The following is a 17,731-nucleotide window of genomic DNA, read 5'->3' on the forward strand; positions in this document are numbered from 1 at the left end:
TTGTATATACAGTACTGTCAAAAAGTATTTGCCCCTTTCCTGATTTTCTATTTCTTTTTGTACAATTGTCCCACTAAGGCCCTCTTCACATATATCCGGAAATCCGTCTGTAGGAAAGTGCCGGTAGGGAAACTGATTGTAGAATTTACCCCATTCATTCGAAGGGAACAGTTCACATTCATCCAGCTCCTTAAAGGGGTACTCCCCCACTAGACATCTTATCCCCTATCCAAAGGATAGGGGATAAGATGTCTGATCACGGGGGTCCCGCCTTTGGATGACTGGAGATGCGGAGCGGAGGCTCGTGATGTCACGGCCATGCCTCCTCAATGCAAGTCTATGGGGGTCACTTCCCCTCCCACAGACTTGTATTGAGGGGGTGTGGTCGTTAAGTCATGAGCGGGGCATGGCCATGATGTCGCGAGCCTCCGTCGCTGCACCCGACGATCTAAATGAACATCGGGTGCAGCAGCGGCGGGACCCCCGCGATCAGACACCTTATTCCCTATGCTTTGGATAGGGGATAAGATGTCTAGGGGCGGAGTACCCCTTTAATTTGGACACTGAATGGTCGGACATGCTGAATGAGAGCCGGACGAGGAGTGCATCATGCTGTCTTTCCCTCGTCCGGCCTGCACAATAATGAATGCAGATTAAATGCACTTTGTCAGCAGTTGTGGTCAGTTGTAGTCTTGGTTCACTGTGCTGGACACCAGATATATCGAACCCACACTTACATGTTTCAAATCATCAAATACATTTTAATATTACACAAAGATAACCCAAGTAAACACAAAATGCTGTTTTCAAGTGTTTCATTTATTATGGCAAAAAAGCTAAAATCTCCAAGACCTTATGTGATAAAGTAATTGCCACTAAGGGCTCATTCACATTACTGCCAGTCCCCACTAACTCATGCCTGTTCTCAAATCTATTCAAGCCTTTTGCAAACAGCTGTAAATAGATCCCATTGATGTCAATAGTATTTTTTTTTACAGTCCTTTGTCACCCGTTTGCCTTTATTCGGTTCCTATTTTTTTTAGCAGAGAAAAGACATTTCGTGTGTGCATTTTCTCTGTAAAAACAAAAAACGGAACAGAAACAGATGTATTAAATTTAACAATAAAGTCTATGGCAAACAGATGAGCCTTTAATGTCATCCATTTGCGCCCGGTTTTTAAAATCCGTTTTTGTTCCGTTTTCAGTTCTGGGCATGCTCAGAAGAGGTGCAAGCAATGGACTCCTGCAGTGCTACAGGATTACTACTTCCCCCATCATGGAACAGACTCATTTCCATGATTGGAGTAGTAGTTTCCCTTTCTGCGGGCAGCTGGGGATACTACAGTGGTGTTTGTACTACTACCCCCATCATGGAACAGAGTCTGTTCAATGTTGGGGAAGTAGTACAAGGGCTGAGGGATTGAGCGCACCAGTTCTCACTTCTGAGACCCACTGCGATCATAAGCTATTAACCAGGGGAACGGGCGGCATGCTCTCCAGCGATGTATATGTCCAAGTTGCCATTCACAGCTCTCGGCGGGGTTTATGAAATTCTACAGTGAGGAATCCCACTCCATTCCCCGCTGCTCACCCCCGTACCCAACCCCCTCCCGGCATCTCCCAGCTCCATCACAGTGCACAGCGGGGACATGTCACTCCATTCAACTTCTCATCTCCATACACGACAATTCCCCCCCTCCCCACTCCGCTGAGTGTGTGGCAGGCACGGGGAGTTAGACAGGCTGTGGTATGATACATGACTCGGGGTGGTGAGATTTATAAATTTGTGATGCCACATAGTTCTCACAATAGTTCCCCCACATTAGGTTGTATTTCCCCCACATTATGTAGGCAGTATGTTCTTCCACATTAGGTTGTAGTTCCCCCACATTTATTTGGCAGTATAGTTCCCCAACATTAGGTTGTAGTTCCCCCACATTAAGCTGGCAGTATAGTTCCCCTACATTAGGTTGTAGTTCCCCCACATTAGGCTGGCAGTATAGTTCTCCCATATTTGGTTATAGTTCCCCCACATTAGGCTGACAGTATAGCTCCCCCACATTAGGTTAGCAGTACAGAATCCTAGACATGCCCCACCAACTTTCTCCAAACTATACCACTGGGACAGAATGTGAAATTTTTGGCATCTAAATGACATAAATGACATATCCACCAACTAAACAATCATCTGAAGTGCTAATGCTGCCATTGCTACATGTATACTCTATGACCAAAAGTATGCATACACCAGACTGTCACATCTCTATACGCTTGTTGGACATACCACTCCTACCACCCATAGTTTTGGAGCGGTATGTTCTTTTCTTTCCCTCAGGAGTATTGAGTTGAATCACCTTTTGCAGCCAAAATAGTCTTTACATTCAGGGGGGGTTGAGGTCTTCATGCAGGTTACCTGAGTTCCTCCACACCAAACTCATCAAACTAAGTCTTAATGGAGCCCACATTGTGCACTGCGTCACAGTCATTCTGGAACAGGAAAGGGGCGAACTCAAACTGTTCCCACAAAGTTGGAAGTATAAAATTGTCTAAAATGTCTTTCTATGTAGTCCACTAGGAATAATGGGTCTACCCTAAGCCCGGAAAAACTGCCCCTATCATTCTTCCACAGTAGGCACCATGTATTTTGGTTGATAATGTTACCATGGTGTAGGATGTGATAAGGAAACATATAAAGTTGGTTTTCCTTTAAGAATCTGTAATGTCAATTATGCAGTTTCTTTAGCAAGAGAGAAGAGAGGACAAAGGGCAGTCCTATGTAACAACTGTCATTCCTGTTAATGTATTGAATGTGTGCTGATCGTGCTGTTTATTTATATGTGTGCTGTTCACACTTGTATTGTAAAGGTTGGTGGTTTACATGCAGTTACCACCCCATACATCTGGCTGTTGGGTTGTAGGCAGAGGGGCGAATAGAGGAAGAACTGAGACTTTAGGCACAAGATTAATGCCACCATCTGGGGGGGGGGGGGGGGGGGAGAAATGTTTGAGAGAAAACAATGTCTGCAGCACGCTCTGTTTTACCTAGATACAAAAGTTGCAAAGTCTCAAAATCCACTATGAACAAAATCTTCCTGTACCCAGGTATTTTTAAAAGTAAAGAAAAGTCTCTATTCCTCCAACATACTGTTACGCCTAGCGCTCCGGGTCCCCGCTCCTCCCCGGAGCGCTCACGGCGTCTTTCTCCCTGCAGCTCCCCGGTCAGTCCCGCTGACCGGGAGCGCTGCACTGTCATGGCCGTCGGGGATGCGATTCGCACAGCGGGACGCGCCCGCTCGCGAATCGCATCCCAGGTCACTTACCCGTCCCGGTCCCCTGCTGTCATGTGCTGGCGCGCGCGGCTCCGCTCTCTAGGGCGCGCGCGCGCCAGCTCTCTGAGACTTAAAGGGCCAGTGCACCAATGATTGGTGCCTGGCCCAATTAGCTTAATTGGCTTCCATCTGCTCCCAGACTATATCTTATCTCCTCCCTTGCACTCCCATGCCGGATCTTGTTGCCTTGTGCCAGTGAAAGCGTTTAGTGTGTCCAAAGCCTGTGTTACCTGAACTTCTGCTATCCATCCTGACTACGAACCTTGCTGCCTGCCCCGACCTTCTGCTACGTCTGACCTTGCCTCTGCCTAGTCCTTCTGTCCCACGCCTTCTCAGCAGTCAGCGAGGTAGAGCCGTTGCTAGTGGATACGACCTGGTTGCTACTGCCGCAGCAAGACCATCCCGCTTTGCGGCGGGCTCTGGTGAAAACCAGTAGCCTCTTAGAACCGGTCCACTAGCACGGTCCACGCCAATCCCTCGCTGACACAGCGGATCCACAACCCGTAAGCCGAATCGTGACAGTAGATCCGGCCATGGATCCCGCTGAGGTGCCGCTGCCAAGTCTCGCTGATCTTCCCACGGTGGTCGCTCAGCAATCGCAGCAGATTGCCCAACAAGGACAGCAGCTGTCGCAGTTGACCGCCATGTTACAGCAACTTCTGCCTCTGCTACAGCAGCAACCATCTCCTCCGCCAGCTCCTGCACCTGCTCCGCAGCGAGTGGCCGCTCCTAGCCTCCGCTTGTCCCTGCCGGACAAATTTGATGGGGACTCTAAACTCTGCCGTGGATTTTTGTCTCAGTGTTCCCTGCATATGGAGATGTTGTCGGACTTGTTTCCTACAGAACGGTCTAAGGTGGCGTTCGTAGTAAGCCTTCTCTCAGGAAAGGCCTTGTCTTGGGCCACACCGCTCTGGGACCGCAATGATCCTGCCACAGCCACAGTCCAGTCCTTCTTCGCTGAAGTCCGGAGTGTCTTCGAGGAGCCAGCCCGAGCTTCTTCTGCCGAGACTGCCCTGCTGAACCTGGTCCAGGGTAATTCTTCAGTGGGCGAGTACGCCATCCAATTTCGTACTCTTGCTTCCGAGTTATCATGGAATAACGAGGCTCTCTGCGCGACCTTTAAAAAAGGCCTATCCAGTCGCATCAAGGATGTGCTGGCCGCACGAGAGATTCCTGCCAACCTCCAAGAACTCATCCATTTGGCTACCCGCATTGACATGCGTTTTTCTGAGCGACACCAAGAGCTCCGCCAGGAAAAAGACTTAGATCTCTGGGCACCTCTCCCACAGCATCCTTTGCAGTCTACGCCTGGGCCTCCCGCCGAGGAGGCCATGCAAGTGGATCGGTCTCGCCTGACCCAGAAAGAGAGGAATCGCCGTAGAGAGGAAAATCTCTGTCTGTACTGTGCCAGTACCGAGCATTTCTTGGTGGATTGCCCTATCCGTCCTCCACGCCTGGGAAACGCACGCACGCACCCAGCTCACGTGGGTGTGGCGTCTCTTGGCTCTAAGTCTGCTTCTCCACGTCTCACGGTGCCCGTGCGGATTTCTCCTTCAGCCAACTCATCCCTCTCAGCCGTGGCCTGCTTGGACTCTGGTGCCTCTGGAAATTTTATTTTGGAGTCGTTTGTGAATAAATTCAGCATCCCGGTGACCCGTCTCGTCAAGCCGCTCTACATTTCCGCGGTCAATGGAGTCAGACTGGATTGCACCGTGCGTTACCGCACAGAACCCCTCCTGATGCGTATTGGACCCCACCACGAAAGGATTGAGTTCTTCGTTCTCCCCAACTGTACCTCTGAGGTCCTCCTCGGTCTGCCATGGCTCCGGCTTCATTCGCCCACCCTTGATTGGACCACCGGGGAGATCAAGTACTGGGACTCTGCCTGCCACAGGAAGTGCCTCTCCCCCCCTCCCAGTCCCGTCAGGCAAGCCTCTGTGCCTCCTCATGGCTCCCGTCCTTGTGTCTCCCTGCCCCGTGCCAAGCTTCACCCTCTGCCCTCCCTCCCCATTCCTACTCCTGCTGTACTGCCTGCCGTTGAGGAAACCCTCCATTCTTTCCCGGTGTCCTCATCCCAGGGGAGGCAGTCACCGGACAAAAAAAAGGGGAGACCTAAGGGGGGGGGGTACTGTTACGCCTAGCGCTCCGGGTCCCCGCTCCTCCCCGGAGCGCTCACGGCGTCTTTCTCCCTGCAGCTCCCCGGTCAGTCCCGCTGACCGGGAGCGCTGCACTGTCATGGCCGTCGGGGATGCGATTCGCACAGCGGGACGCGCCCGCTCGCGAATCGCATCCCAGGTCACTTACCCGTCCCGGTCCCCTGCTGTCATGTGCTGGCGCGCGCGGCTCCGCTCTCTAGGGCGCGCGCGCGCCAGCTCTCTGAGACTTAAAGGGCCAGTGCACCAATGATTGGTGCCTGGCCCAATTAGCTTAATTGGCTTCCATCTGCTCCCAGACTATATCTTATCTCCTCCCTTGCACTCCCATGCCGGATCTTGTTGCCTTGTGCCAGTGAAAGCGTTTAGTGTGTCCAAAGCCTGTGTTACCTGAACTTCTGCTATCCATCCTGACTACGAACCTTGCTGCCTGCCCCGACCTTCTGCTACGTCTGACCTTGCCTCTGCCTAGTCCTTCTGTCCCACGCCTTCTCAGCAGTCAGCGAGGTAGAGCCGTTGCTAGTGGATACGACCTGGTTGCTACTGCCGCAGCAAGACCATCCCGCTTTGCGGCGGGCTCTGGTGAAAACCAGTAGCCTCTTAGAACCGGTCCACTAGCACGGTCCACGCCAATCCCTCGCTGACACAGCGGATCCACAACCCGTAAGCCGAATCGTGACACATACACATAATTATAAAATTTTGACTTGTTTCCAAACACATACAAAAAGTGAGTACATGCAGAATATATACAATAGAGATATATCAATCAACAATGAACCAACCCAAACGAAGGACTCACTCCGAAATATATGGTGATATTCATACATGGCTCTAAATGTATCCTTACACAGGGGTGTTTAAATGTTACAACCCTTTACTGTATATTAATAGTGCATTGTACAATCACAAAATTACCCTCAGATGTGCTCAACAACTTCTAGAATAATCCGTATGAGATGTCATTGCGCATGTATCCAGTGTATCCAACCAAAGGAACTGTGTCATAGCTGTCTAGTGGGCCCTATACCTACACTACACCCTCGAAATTCCTAAGGGTCAGGTGTGGTGGTGTAACCCTTCACGCTTAGGGACTTTCAGGGCAATAACCCTAATTAGGGCAACCGCTGCCCCTTTCTACCCCTTTGACTAAACCAAGCACCTCCTTATTCTAATTGAGACCATACGAACCATAGATTTGCTTAGTTGACCACTGCTTATTGTTTATCTCCCCTGTCTTCACGGACTAGGGAATGCCATCAGTCCTTGTCAGACGGACATACTTTTTGCTTTGGGGGAACCTTTTATTGAATAGAATAAGTAAAAGTTAAAGGGGTACTCCAGTGAAAAAAAATATAATTAATAAACATACTGTATGTGGTATTGCCACGTGCGTCAATGTCCAAACTATCAAACTATATTCACCGTACGGTGAATGGTGTAAGCGTAAAAAAAAAGTCAAAAATTGCTGTGTTTTTGGGACATCACATTCCCCCCCCAAAAAAGTGATTAAAAAGTTACATGATACCGATAAAAAGTACAGATCACCACGCAAAAATTAGCACTCATACAGCCGCATACACGGAAAAATGAGAAATTTATAGGTGGTCAAATTAGAGGGATTTTAAACTAATTTTGTTTATAAAGTTTGAGATTTTTTTTAAAGCTGCACAATAATAGATAGGAATGTTGGGTATCAATTTAATTGTATTGACCCACAGAATAAAGAAAACATCATTTTTATTGTGAAGTGTACAGCGTGAAAATGAAAACTTCCAAAATTGGCAAAATTGCGGCTTTCTTTTCAATTTCCCCTCACAAATAATATTTTTTGGGTTGCGCCATACATTTTATGGTAAAATGAGTGATGTCATTACATAAGACAATTGGTGGCTCAAAAAACAAGCCCTCATATGGGTCTGAAGAGGGAAATATAAAAGAGTTATGATTTCTAGAAGGAGTGGATGAACAAACAAAAATACAAGAATAAAATAGGCTATGTCCTTAACCCCTTAAGGACTCAGCCCATTTTGGCCTTAAGGACTCAGACAATTAAATTTTTACGTTTTCATTTTTTCCTCCTCGCCTTCTAAAAATCATAACTCTTTTATATTTTCATCCACAGACTAGTATGAGGGCTTGTTTTTTGCGCGACCAGTTGTCCTTTGTAATGAAATCACTCATTATATCATAAAATGTATGGCGCAACCAAAAAACACTATTTTTGTGGGGAAATTAAAACAAAAAACGCAATTTTGCTAATTTTGGAAGGTTTTGTTTTCACACCGTACAATTTATGGTAAAAATGACATGTGTTCTTTATTCTGAGGGTCAATACGATTAAAATGATACCCATTATTATATACTTTTATATTATTGTTGCGCTTAAAAAAAATCACAAACTTTTTAACCAAATTAGTACGTTTATAATCCCTTTATTTTGATGACCTCTAACTTTTTTATTTTTCCATATAAGTGGCGGTATGGGGGCTCATTTTTTGCGCCATGATCTGTAATTTTTTTTGATACCACATTTGCATATAAAAAACTTTTAATATATTTTTTATAATTTTTTTTTTAATAAAATGTATTAAAAAAGTAGGAATTTTGGACTTTTTTTAAATTTTTTTCGTTCACGCCGTTCACCGTACGGGATCATTGACATTGTATTTTAATAGTTCAGACATTTACGCACGCGGCGATACCAAATATGTCTATAAAAAATGTTTTTTACGCTTTTTGGGGGTAAAATAGGAAAAAACGGACGTTTTACTTTTTTATTGGGGGAGGGGATTTTTCACTTTTTTTTTACTTTTACTTTTAAATTTTTTTACATTTTTTTTTACACTTGAATAGTCCCCATAGGGGACTATTCATAGCAATACCATGATTGCTAATACTGATCTGTTCTATGTATAGGACAAAGAACAGATCAATATTATCGGTCATCTCCTGCTCTGGTCTGCTCGATCACAGACCAGAGCAGGAGACGCCGGGAGCCACACGGAGGAAGGTGAGGGGACCTCCGTGCGGCGTCATGAATGATCGGATCCCCGCAGCAACGCTGCGGGCGATCCGATCGTTCATTTAAATCGCGAACTGCCGCAGATGCCAGGATCTGTATTGATCCCGGCACCTGAGGGGTTAATGGCGGACGCCCGCGAGATCGCGGGCGTCGGCCATTGCCGGCGGGTCCCTGGCTGCTATCAGCAGCCGGGATCAGCTGCGCATGACACTGGCATCGCTCCGATGCCCGCGGTTATGCTTAGGACGTAAATGTACGTCCTGGTGTGTTAAGTACCACCTCACCAGGACGTACATTTACTTCCTGCGTCCTTAAGGGGTTAAGGGGTTAAAGGGGGTTTGCAACTTTTTTTTTTTTGCCAACATGCCACATTCAAACCTTATGAATTCCTGACCACTGCAAAGTGAAAGCTGAATTGCTTAGGTAGGGCTGATTGGTTCTTTATGCTTACCCACAAAAGTCACACAAAAAAATTGCTTATGCGCACGTGCGGCTTTTTATAAGAAAAATAAACCCTCTAAATCCCTTTATAAATATCCCTTATAGACAGTCCAGAATATCTGATCCATTCAGGGGGCACAATATCACATACATAAGGGGTGGGGACGAGTTGGGCACTATCAGTATCTAGTTCATACATGGGGGGCACTGTCAGTATCTAATCCAAACATGGGGGGCACTGTCAGCATCTAATTCATACATGGGGGAGCACTGTCAATATCTAATCCATACACAGGGGGGCAAAATATTATAATTTGACCGCGTCCCCCCCCATATAGATTAGATACTGACAGTACCCCCCTGTATGGATTAGATACTGATGATTGCAGCATGTGGGGGTATCATCAGTATCTAATCCATACAGGGGGCACTGTCATTATCTAATCCATACATGGGGAGGGGGGGGGGGAATATCAGAATGTGACGGCACCCCCCTTGCCCAATATAGATTACGTACCGATAAATGCAGCATATGGGGGTATCATCTCATCAGTATCTAATCCATACAGGGGGCACTGTCAGTATCTAATCCAAATGGAGGGGGGGGGGGGTGGCACATTATGATATAGATACTGGATTTTTTTTTATAGGCTTTCAAGTCAATTGCATCTTATTCTCCTATACTTTGTGCAAAAATATGAATTATGAATCTGTCAGGATCATGTTTGTTGTCCGGACAAAACATTAAAGCAGCTTAGATTGGTCTGTCCTGTTAAAAAAAATGAATCATGAAGAAAACTTGTCAAATAGGTCAAAAAGGTGTACTCAACTTGAAAACATGTTCTTTTAAATCAACTGGTGCCAGAAAGTTAAACAGTGGAGCAGGGGAGCGACGCCAGGACCGGGGACCGGCAAATGGAGCAGGGGAGGACAGGCAGGCAAGTGGAGGCAGCCGCAGCGTCAGAGGCAGCAGTGAAGAATGCTGCAAAGTGATCTTCACTGCTGCTTCTAGGAGTTTCAAAACTACAACTCCCAGCAGGCCCAGACAGCCTTTGGCTGTCTGGGCATGCTGGGAATTGTAGTTTTGCAACATCTGGAGGGCCAAAGTTTATAGAATACTGTGCAGTGGTCTCCAAACTGTGTCCTTCCAGATGTTGCAAATCTACAACTCTCAGCATGCCTATACTGTCCAGGCATGCTGAGAGTTGTAGTTATGTAACATCTGGCCCTTCAGATGTTGCAGAACTACAACTCCCAGCATGCCTAGACAGTCTCAGCATGCTGGGAGTTGTAGGTTTGCAACATCTGGTAGGACACTGTTTGGAGACCACTATACAGTGGTGTCCAAACTGTAGAGCTCCAGGTGTCAATTCAAAGCATGCCGAGACTGTCCAGGCATGCTGGGAGATGTAGTTCAGCAACATCTGGCCCTTCAGATTTTGCCAAACTACAACTCCCAGCATGCCTGGGCAGTCTGGGCATGCTTGGAGTTGAAGTTTTGCAACATTTGGAGGGCTACAGTTTGGAGACCACTACACAGTGGTCTCCAAACTGTTCTCCTCCAGTTGTTGCATAACTACTACTCTCAACATGCCCTTCAGCTGTCTGGGCATGCTGGGAGTTATAGTATTGCAACAACTGGAGGCACACTGGTTGGAAAACATTGTCCGTTTCCTAACTCACTGTTTCCCAACCCATGTGCCTCCTGCTGCTGCAAAACTATAACTCCCAGCATTCACTGACAGACCATGCATGCTGGTAGTTGTAGTTTTTCAACAGCTGGAGGCATATGGGTTGGGAAACACTGAGTTAGGAAACAGACAGTGGTGTGTAAACACTGCGGTAGTCTGTTACCTAACTCAGTGTTTCCCAATCCCAACCAGTGTGCCTCTAGCTGTTGCATAACTATAACTCCCAGCATGCACGGTCTGTCAGCAAGTTTCCTGCTTCAAATTTGAGATATGGCAAATTTTCCACTGCAGCGGGAAACTCACTGTAAACCCCCGCCTGTGTGAATGTACCCTAAAAACACTACACGATACATAAATAAAGAGTAAAACACTACATATACACTACACCCTTACAATGTCGTCCCTCCCCCCTCCCCAATAAAAATTAAAAATGTCTTGTACGTCAGTTTATCCAAAACGAAGCCTCCAGATGTTTCAAAATAACAACTCCTTCCCTTCTGAGCATTGTAGTGCACCCACAGAGCACTTGAGGTCCACACATGGGGTATTTCCATACTCAAGAGAAATGGTGTTACAAATTTTGGGGGACATTTTTCCTTTTACCCCTTGTAAAAATGAAAAATTTGGGGTAACATTAGCATTTTTATCCCTTATGTTCCCTGAGGGGTGTAGTTTCCCAAATTGTTGCCATGTGGGGCGTTTTTCGCTGTTATGGCACCATGGGGGCTTCCTAAATGCGACATGCCCCCCAAAAACCAGCAAAATTTGCTTTCCAAAAGCCAAATGTGACTCCTTCACTTCTCAGCTCTCTAATGCACCTGTAGATCACTTTACACCCACATATGAAGTATTTCCTTACTCGAGAGAAATGGGGTTACAAATTATGAGTTTTTTTTTCTCCTTTTACCCCTTGTAAACATAAAAAAATATGGGTCTACAAAAACATGTTAGTGTAAAAAATGAAGATTTAGAATTTTCGCCTCCACATTGCTGCTATTCTTGTGAAACGCCTAAAGGGTAAACAAACTTTCTGAATGTCATTATGAATATGTTGAGGGAAGCAATTTTCATAATGGGGTCCACTATGGGGTATTTCTAACATAAAGGCCCTCAAATTCACTTCAAAACTGAACTGGTCCATGATAAATTCAGATTTTGAAATTTACTTGCAAAAATTTAAAAATTGCTGCTGAAATTTGAAGCCCTCTAATATCTTCTAAAAGTAAAAACATATCAACTTTATGATGTCAACATAAAGAAGACATATTGTATATGTGAATCAATATTTAATTTATTTGGTATGTCTATTTCCCTTACAAGCAGAGAGCTTCAAAGTTATAAAAAGGCAAAAATTTCCAATTTTTCTTGTAATTTTGAAAATTTTCACCAAGAAATGATGCAAATATTAATGAAAATTTACCACTAACATAAAGTAGAATATGTCACAAAAAAACTGTCTCGGAATCAAATTCATAAGTAAAAGCATCCCAGAGTTATTAATACTTAAAGTGACAGTAGTAAGAATTGCAAAAAATATTCTGGTCCTTAAAGGGGTACTCCGGCGGTTAGACATCTTATCCCCTATAAAAAGGATAGAGCAGTGGTTCTTAACCTGGATTGAACCCCAGGGGTTCGGTGAGTCAGTCCTGGGGGTTCGGCGGGGGAGGTCGCAACAGGACAGGCAAACCAAGCAATTGCTTGGGGCCCTGAGCTAGCCCAGGGCCCTGAGCAGAGCCGGTGTTTGCCCGTCCTGTAGTGATTCACCCCATCACTATTAACTCCCTGCGGTCCCGCGTTAAGTTAAAAACGCAGGGCCGCCGGGACACAGCGCACGCCGGGACGTCACTGACGTCCCGTGCGTGCACCCCATGGAAACGAAGGCGCCGAGGACCGGAGGATAGAGAAGGAGGAAGACGGGCTGGCCAGCCTGGTACGTGACCAGTGGCACGTCATCTTCGGTGCTCCGACCACCGGTCCCGAGACCTACTGCTATAGCCGGAGCGGTGGTCGGAGCACTGAAGTGGGCAGTACACAGGCATACAGCCTCCAGCCATACACAGTATATGGCTGGAGGCTGTATGTCTGTGGGGGAACACTGCCTACATCAGTGGTCTTCAACCTCTGGACCTCCAGATGTTGCAAAACTACAACTCCCAGCATGCCCGGACAGCTGTTGGCTGTCCGGGCATGCTGGGAGTTGTAGTTTTGAAACATCTGGAGGTCTGCAGGTTGAAGACCACTGGCCTACATAATGTGGGGGAACACTGCCTGTGTAATGTGGGGGAACACTGCCTGCCTAATGTGGGGGAACTCTCCCTCCCTAATGTGGGGGAACTCTGCCTGCCTAATGTGGGGGGAACACTGCCATTGTTGCGAATATGACATGAGAGTGGCACTTGCCAAGGTAAAGCCGGGAATTTCTCAACTGGTCTCTGAAAGACAACAGCAGAAGTCACACTGATTTGCAGTAAATGTTCATTATGTTTTTGTTTTTGTGTGAAAATCATGTTTTCATGGTTTTGTTCTTTGTTCTTTATGGTTTTGTTCATTTTGTGCACCTATGTATAAATATATACTTAAATATATACCTCCTATGTTTTTAATTTGAAAAAATCACATTTTATTTTTCCAATTAAGAAAGGTTCGGTGAATGCCTATATGAAACTGGTGGGGTTCAGTACCTCCAACAAGGTTAAGAACCACTGGGATAGTGGATAAGAAGCCTGATCGCGGTGGTCCCGCTGCTGGGGACCCCCGTGATCTTGCACGCAGCACCCCAGTAAAAATCAGTCCCCGGAGCATGTTCGCTCCGGGTCTGATTACCGGCAACCACAGGGCCGGCGGCGTGTGACGTCACACCTCCGCCCCCGTGTGACGTCACGCTCCGCCCCTCAATGCAAGCCTATGGGAGGGGGCGTGACACGCCGCCGGCCCTGTGGTTGCCGGTAATCAGACCCGGAGCGAACATGCTCCGGGGACTGATTTTTACTGGGGGGCTGCGTGCAAGATTACGGGGGTCCCCAGCGGCGGGACCCCCGCGATCAGGCATATTATCCCCTATCCTATGGATAGGGGATAAGATGTCTAAGTGCCGAAGTACCCCTTTAACCTCTTAAGGACCAATGACGTCCTGGGACGTCATGGCACCCTGGGCCTTAAGGACCAATGACGTCCCAGGACGTCATGGCGTTTTCCGGTCCCTGCCGCTCGCCGGGCAGAGATCGAAACCGGATGCCTGCTGAAATCCTTCAGCAGGCATCCAGGGCAAACGCCGAGGGGGGCCATGTAGGCCTTGCGATCTGTGGCGATACCGGGCCCGGCCCCAGTACTTATCTCATCCGTGAAGACCCGGATCCCGGCGATGAAAACGGCGCCGGCGGCGACAGGTGAGTGAATCTTCAGCCGCGGTCGGGCCCTTTACAGCAATGCACGTTGCCGTAAAGCGACATGCATTGCTGTATTGGGACCCTGTATACTACAACCCTTGGCATCTGGGCATGCTGGGAGTTGTAGTTTTGCAACATCTGGAGGTCCACAGTTTGGAGACCACTGTGCCCTTCCAGATGTTGCAAAACTACACATCCTCAGCATGCCCTTACTGTCCAGGCATGCTGGGAGTTGTAGTTCTGCAACATCTGAAGGGCCATATGTTACAGAACTACAACTCCCAGCATGCCTGGACAGTTTTGGCATACTGGGAGTTGTGGTTTTGCAACATCTGGAAGGGCACAGATTGGGAACCACTGTATTAGTGGTCTGCAAACTAGTCCTCCAGATGTTGCAAAACTACAACTCCAAGCATGCTGGGAGTTGTAGTTCAGCAACATCTGGCTCTAAAGATGTTGCCGAACTACTACTTCCAGCATGCCTGAGAATGTTGGGAGTTTTAGTTTTGCAACAACAGGAGGCACACTGGTTGGGAAACATTGTCTGTTTCCTAACTCAGTGTTTCCCAACCCGTGTGCCTCCAGGTGTTGCAAAACTATAACTACCAGCATGCACTGATAGACTGTGCATGCTGGGAGTTGTAGTTTGGCAACAGCTGGAGGTTCCCCACTCCTGTGAATGTACAGGATACATTCACATGGGCAGGGGGCTTACAGTGAGTATCAGGCTGCAAGTTTGCAATGCAGCAAATTTTGTGCGGCAGGTCAAACTCGCTGTAATCCCCCGCCCGTGTGACTGTACCCTAAAAACACTACACTACACTACACTAACACAAAATAAAATAAAAAGTAAAAAACACTACATATACACATACCCCTACACAGCACCCCTCCCCTCCCCTATAAAAATGAAAAACATCTGGTACGCCACTGTTTTCAAAAAGGAGCCTCCAGCTGTGGCAAAACAACACCTCCCAGTATTGCCGGACAGCCGACGACTGTCCAGGCATGCTGGGAGTTTTGCAACAGCTGGAGGCACCCTGTTTGGGAATCACTGGCGTAGAATACCCCTATGCAAATCCCTAATTCAGGCCTCAAATGCACATGGCGCTCTCACTTCGGAGCCCTGTTGTATTTCAAGGCAACAGTTTAGGGTCACATATGGGGTATCGCCGTACTCGGGAGAAATTGCCTGACAAATTTTGGGGGGCTTTTTCTCCTTTCGCCTCTTATGAAAAGGTGAAGTTGGGGTCTACACCAGCATGTTAGTGTAAAAAATAATTTTTTTACACTAACATGCTGGTGTTGCCCTATACTTTTCATTAAGACAATAGGTAAAAGGGAAAAAAGCCCCCCAAAATTTGTAATGCAATTTCTCCCGACTACGGAGATACCCCATAGGTGGGCGCAAAGTGCTCTGGGGGCGCACAACAAGGCCCAGAAGGGAGAGTGCGCCATGTACATTTGAGGTGATTTGCACAGGGGTGGCTGATTGTTACAGCGGTTTTGACAAACGCAAAAAAAACAAAACCCCACATGTGACCCCATTTCAGAAACTACACCCCTCAAGGAATGTAATGAGGAGTGCAGTGAGAATTTACCCCCCACTGGTGTCTGACAGATCTTTGGAACAGTGGGCTGTGCAAATAAAAAAATTTGTACAGCCCACTGTTCCAAAGATCTGACAGACACCAGTGGGGGGTAAATGCTCACTGTACCCCTTGTTACGTTCCTCAAGGGGTCTAGTTTTTTTTATGTATGAAAAAGTCGTGAAACCCCTGTGGGGTATTAAGGGTCACTTTATTCCTTGTTACGTTCCTCAAGGGGTCTAGTTTCCAAAATGGTATGCCATGTGGGTATTTTTTGCTGTCCTGGCACCATAGGGGCTTCCTAAATGCGACATGCCCCCGAGCAAAATTTGCTCTCAAAAAGCCAAATATGACTCCTTCTCTTCTGAGCATTGTAGTTCGCCCATAGTGCACTTCAGGTCAACTTATGGGGTACCTCCATACTCAGAAGAGATGGGGTTACAAATTTTGGGGGGTATTTTCTGCTATTAACCCTTGCATAAATGTGAAATTTGGGGGGAAACACACATTTTAGTGAAATTTTTTTTACATTTTTTTTACATATGCAAAAGTCGTGAAACACCTGTGGGGTATTAAGGCTCACTTAATTCCTTGTTACGTTCCTCAAGGGGTCTAGTTTCCAAAATGGTATGCCATGTGTTTTTTTTTTCCTGTTCTGGCACCATAAGGGCTTCCTAAATGCAACATGCCCCCCAAAAACCATTTCAGAAAAACGTACTCTCCAAAATCCCCTTGTCGCTCCTTCGCTTCTGAGCCCTCTACTGCGCCCACCGAATACTTTACATAGACATATGAGGTATGTGCTTACTCGAGACACATTGGGCTACAAATATAAGTATACATTTTCTCCTTTTACCCCTTGTAAAAATTCAAAAATTGGGTCTACAAGAACATGCAAGTGTAAAAAATGCAGATTGTGAATTTTCTCCTTCACTTTGCTGCTATTCCTGTGAAACACATAAAGGGTTAAAATGCTGACTGAATGTCATTTTGAATATTTTGAGGGCTGCAGTTTTTATAATGGGGTCATTTGTGGGGTATTTCTAAGATGAAGACCCTTCAAATCCACTTCAAACCTGAACTGGTCCCTGAAAAATTGTGATTTTGGAAATGTTGTGAAAAATTGGAAAATTGCTGCTGAACTTTGAAGCCCTCTGGTGTCTTCCAAATGTAAAAACACTTAAATTATATGATGCAAACATAAAGTAGACATATTGTATATGTGAGTAAAAAAAAATTATTTGGAATATCCATTTTCCTTACAAGCATAGAACTTCAAAGTTAGAAAAATGCAAAATTTTCAATTTTTTCATCAAATTTTGGAATTTTTCACTAAGAAACGATGCAAGTATCGACAAAATTTTACCAATAACATAAAGTAGAATATGTCACAAAAAAACAACTCGGAATCAGAATGATAGGTAAAAGCATTCCAGAGTTATTAATGTTTAAAGTGACAGTGGTCAGATGTTCAAAAAACGCTCTGGTCCTAAGGTGTAAAATGGCCTGGTCCTTAAGGGGTTAAGAAAAAAAAAAAAAGAAAATAAACAAATCAGGTGGATGTTTCAACAGGATAGCCAAATGTAATGTGAACAGACCCTAAGTCCTCTGGCAGATCCAGATCAGCTCTGCTTGGGACTAAATACCACAGTGAAACATTTAGGTCAGGTGCAATTTGTATTAATGCTGTGATTTTCCTATGAAGACCCATTTTCACCGTAGAGTCTGGGTTGTCAACCTATCCTTCGCCTAGTTAAAAATAATTTTTAGCTGTTCCTTAGATCCGTGTTTCCCAACCAGGCTGCCTCCAGCTGTTGCAAAATTACAACTCTCAGCATGCCAGGTCAGCCTTTGGCTAGTTTTGGTAGTTTTACAACAGCTGGAGGCACCCTGGTTGGAAAACACTGCATTAGAGCGAGACGATCAAAAACCAAAGAAAGGGAAGTAAATGAACGCCAAACATTTCCTGACTATTAAATGCATCAGTTGTTCTTAGCAATAGAAGGTAGAATCAGCTCACCCTGTTGCCGAGATATTGAGCACGGAGAAGGTGTGGACTGCGCCTGAAGACAATATGAAAAAGCACAAACACTCCAGCTCGATTGCAGATCCAATGG

This window comes from Hyla sarda, chromosome 3, assembly GCF_029499605.1.
Source record: "Hyla sarda isolate aHylSar1 chromosome 3, aHylSar1.hap1, whole genome shotgun sequence".
Lineage (NCBI taxonomy): Eukaryota > Metazoa > Chordata > Amphibia > Anura > Hylidae > Hyla > Hyla sarda.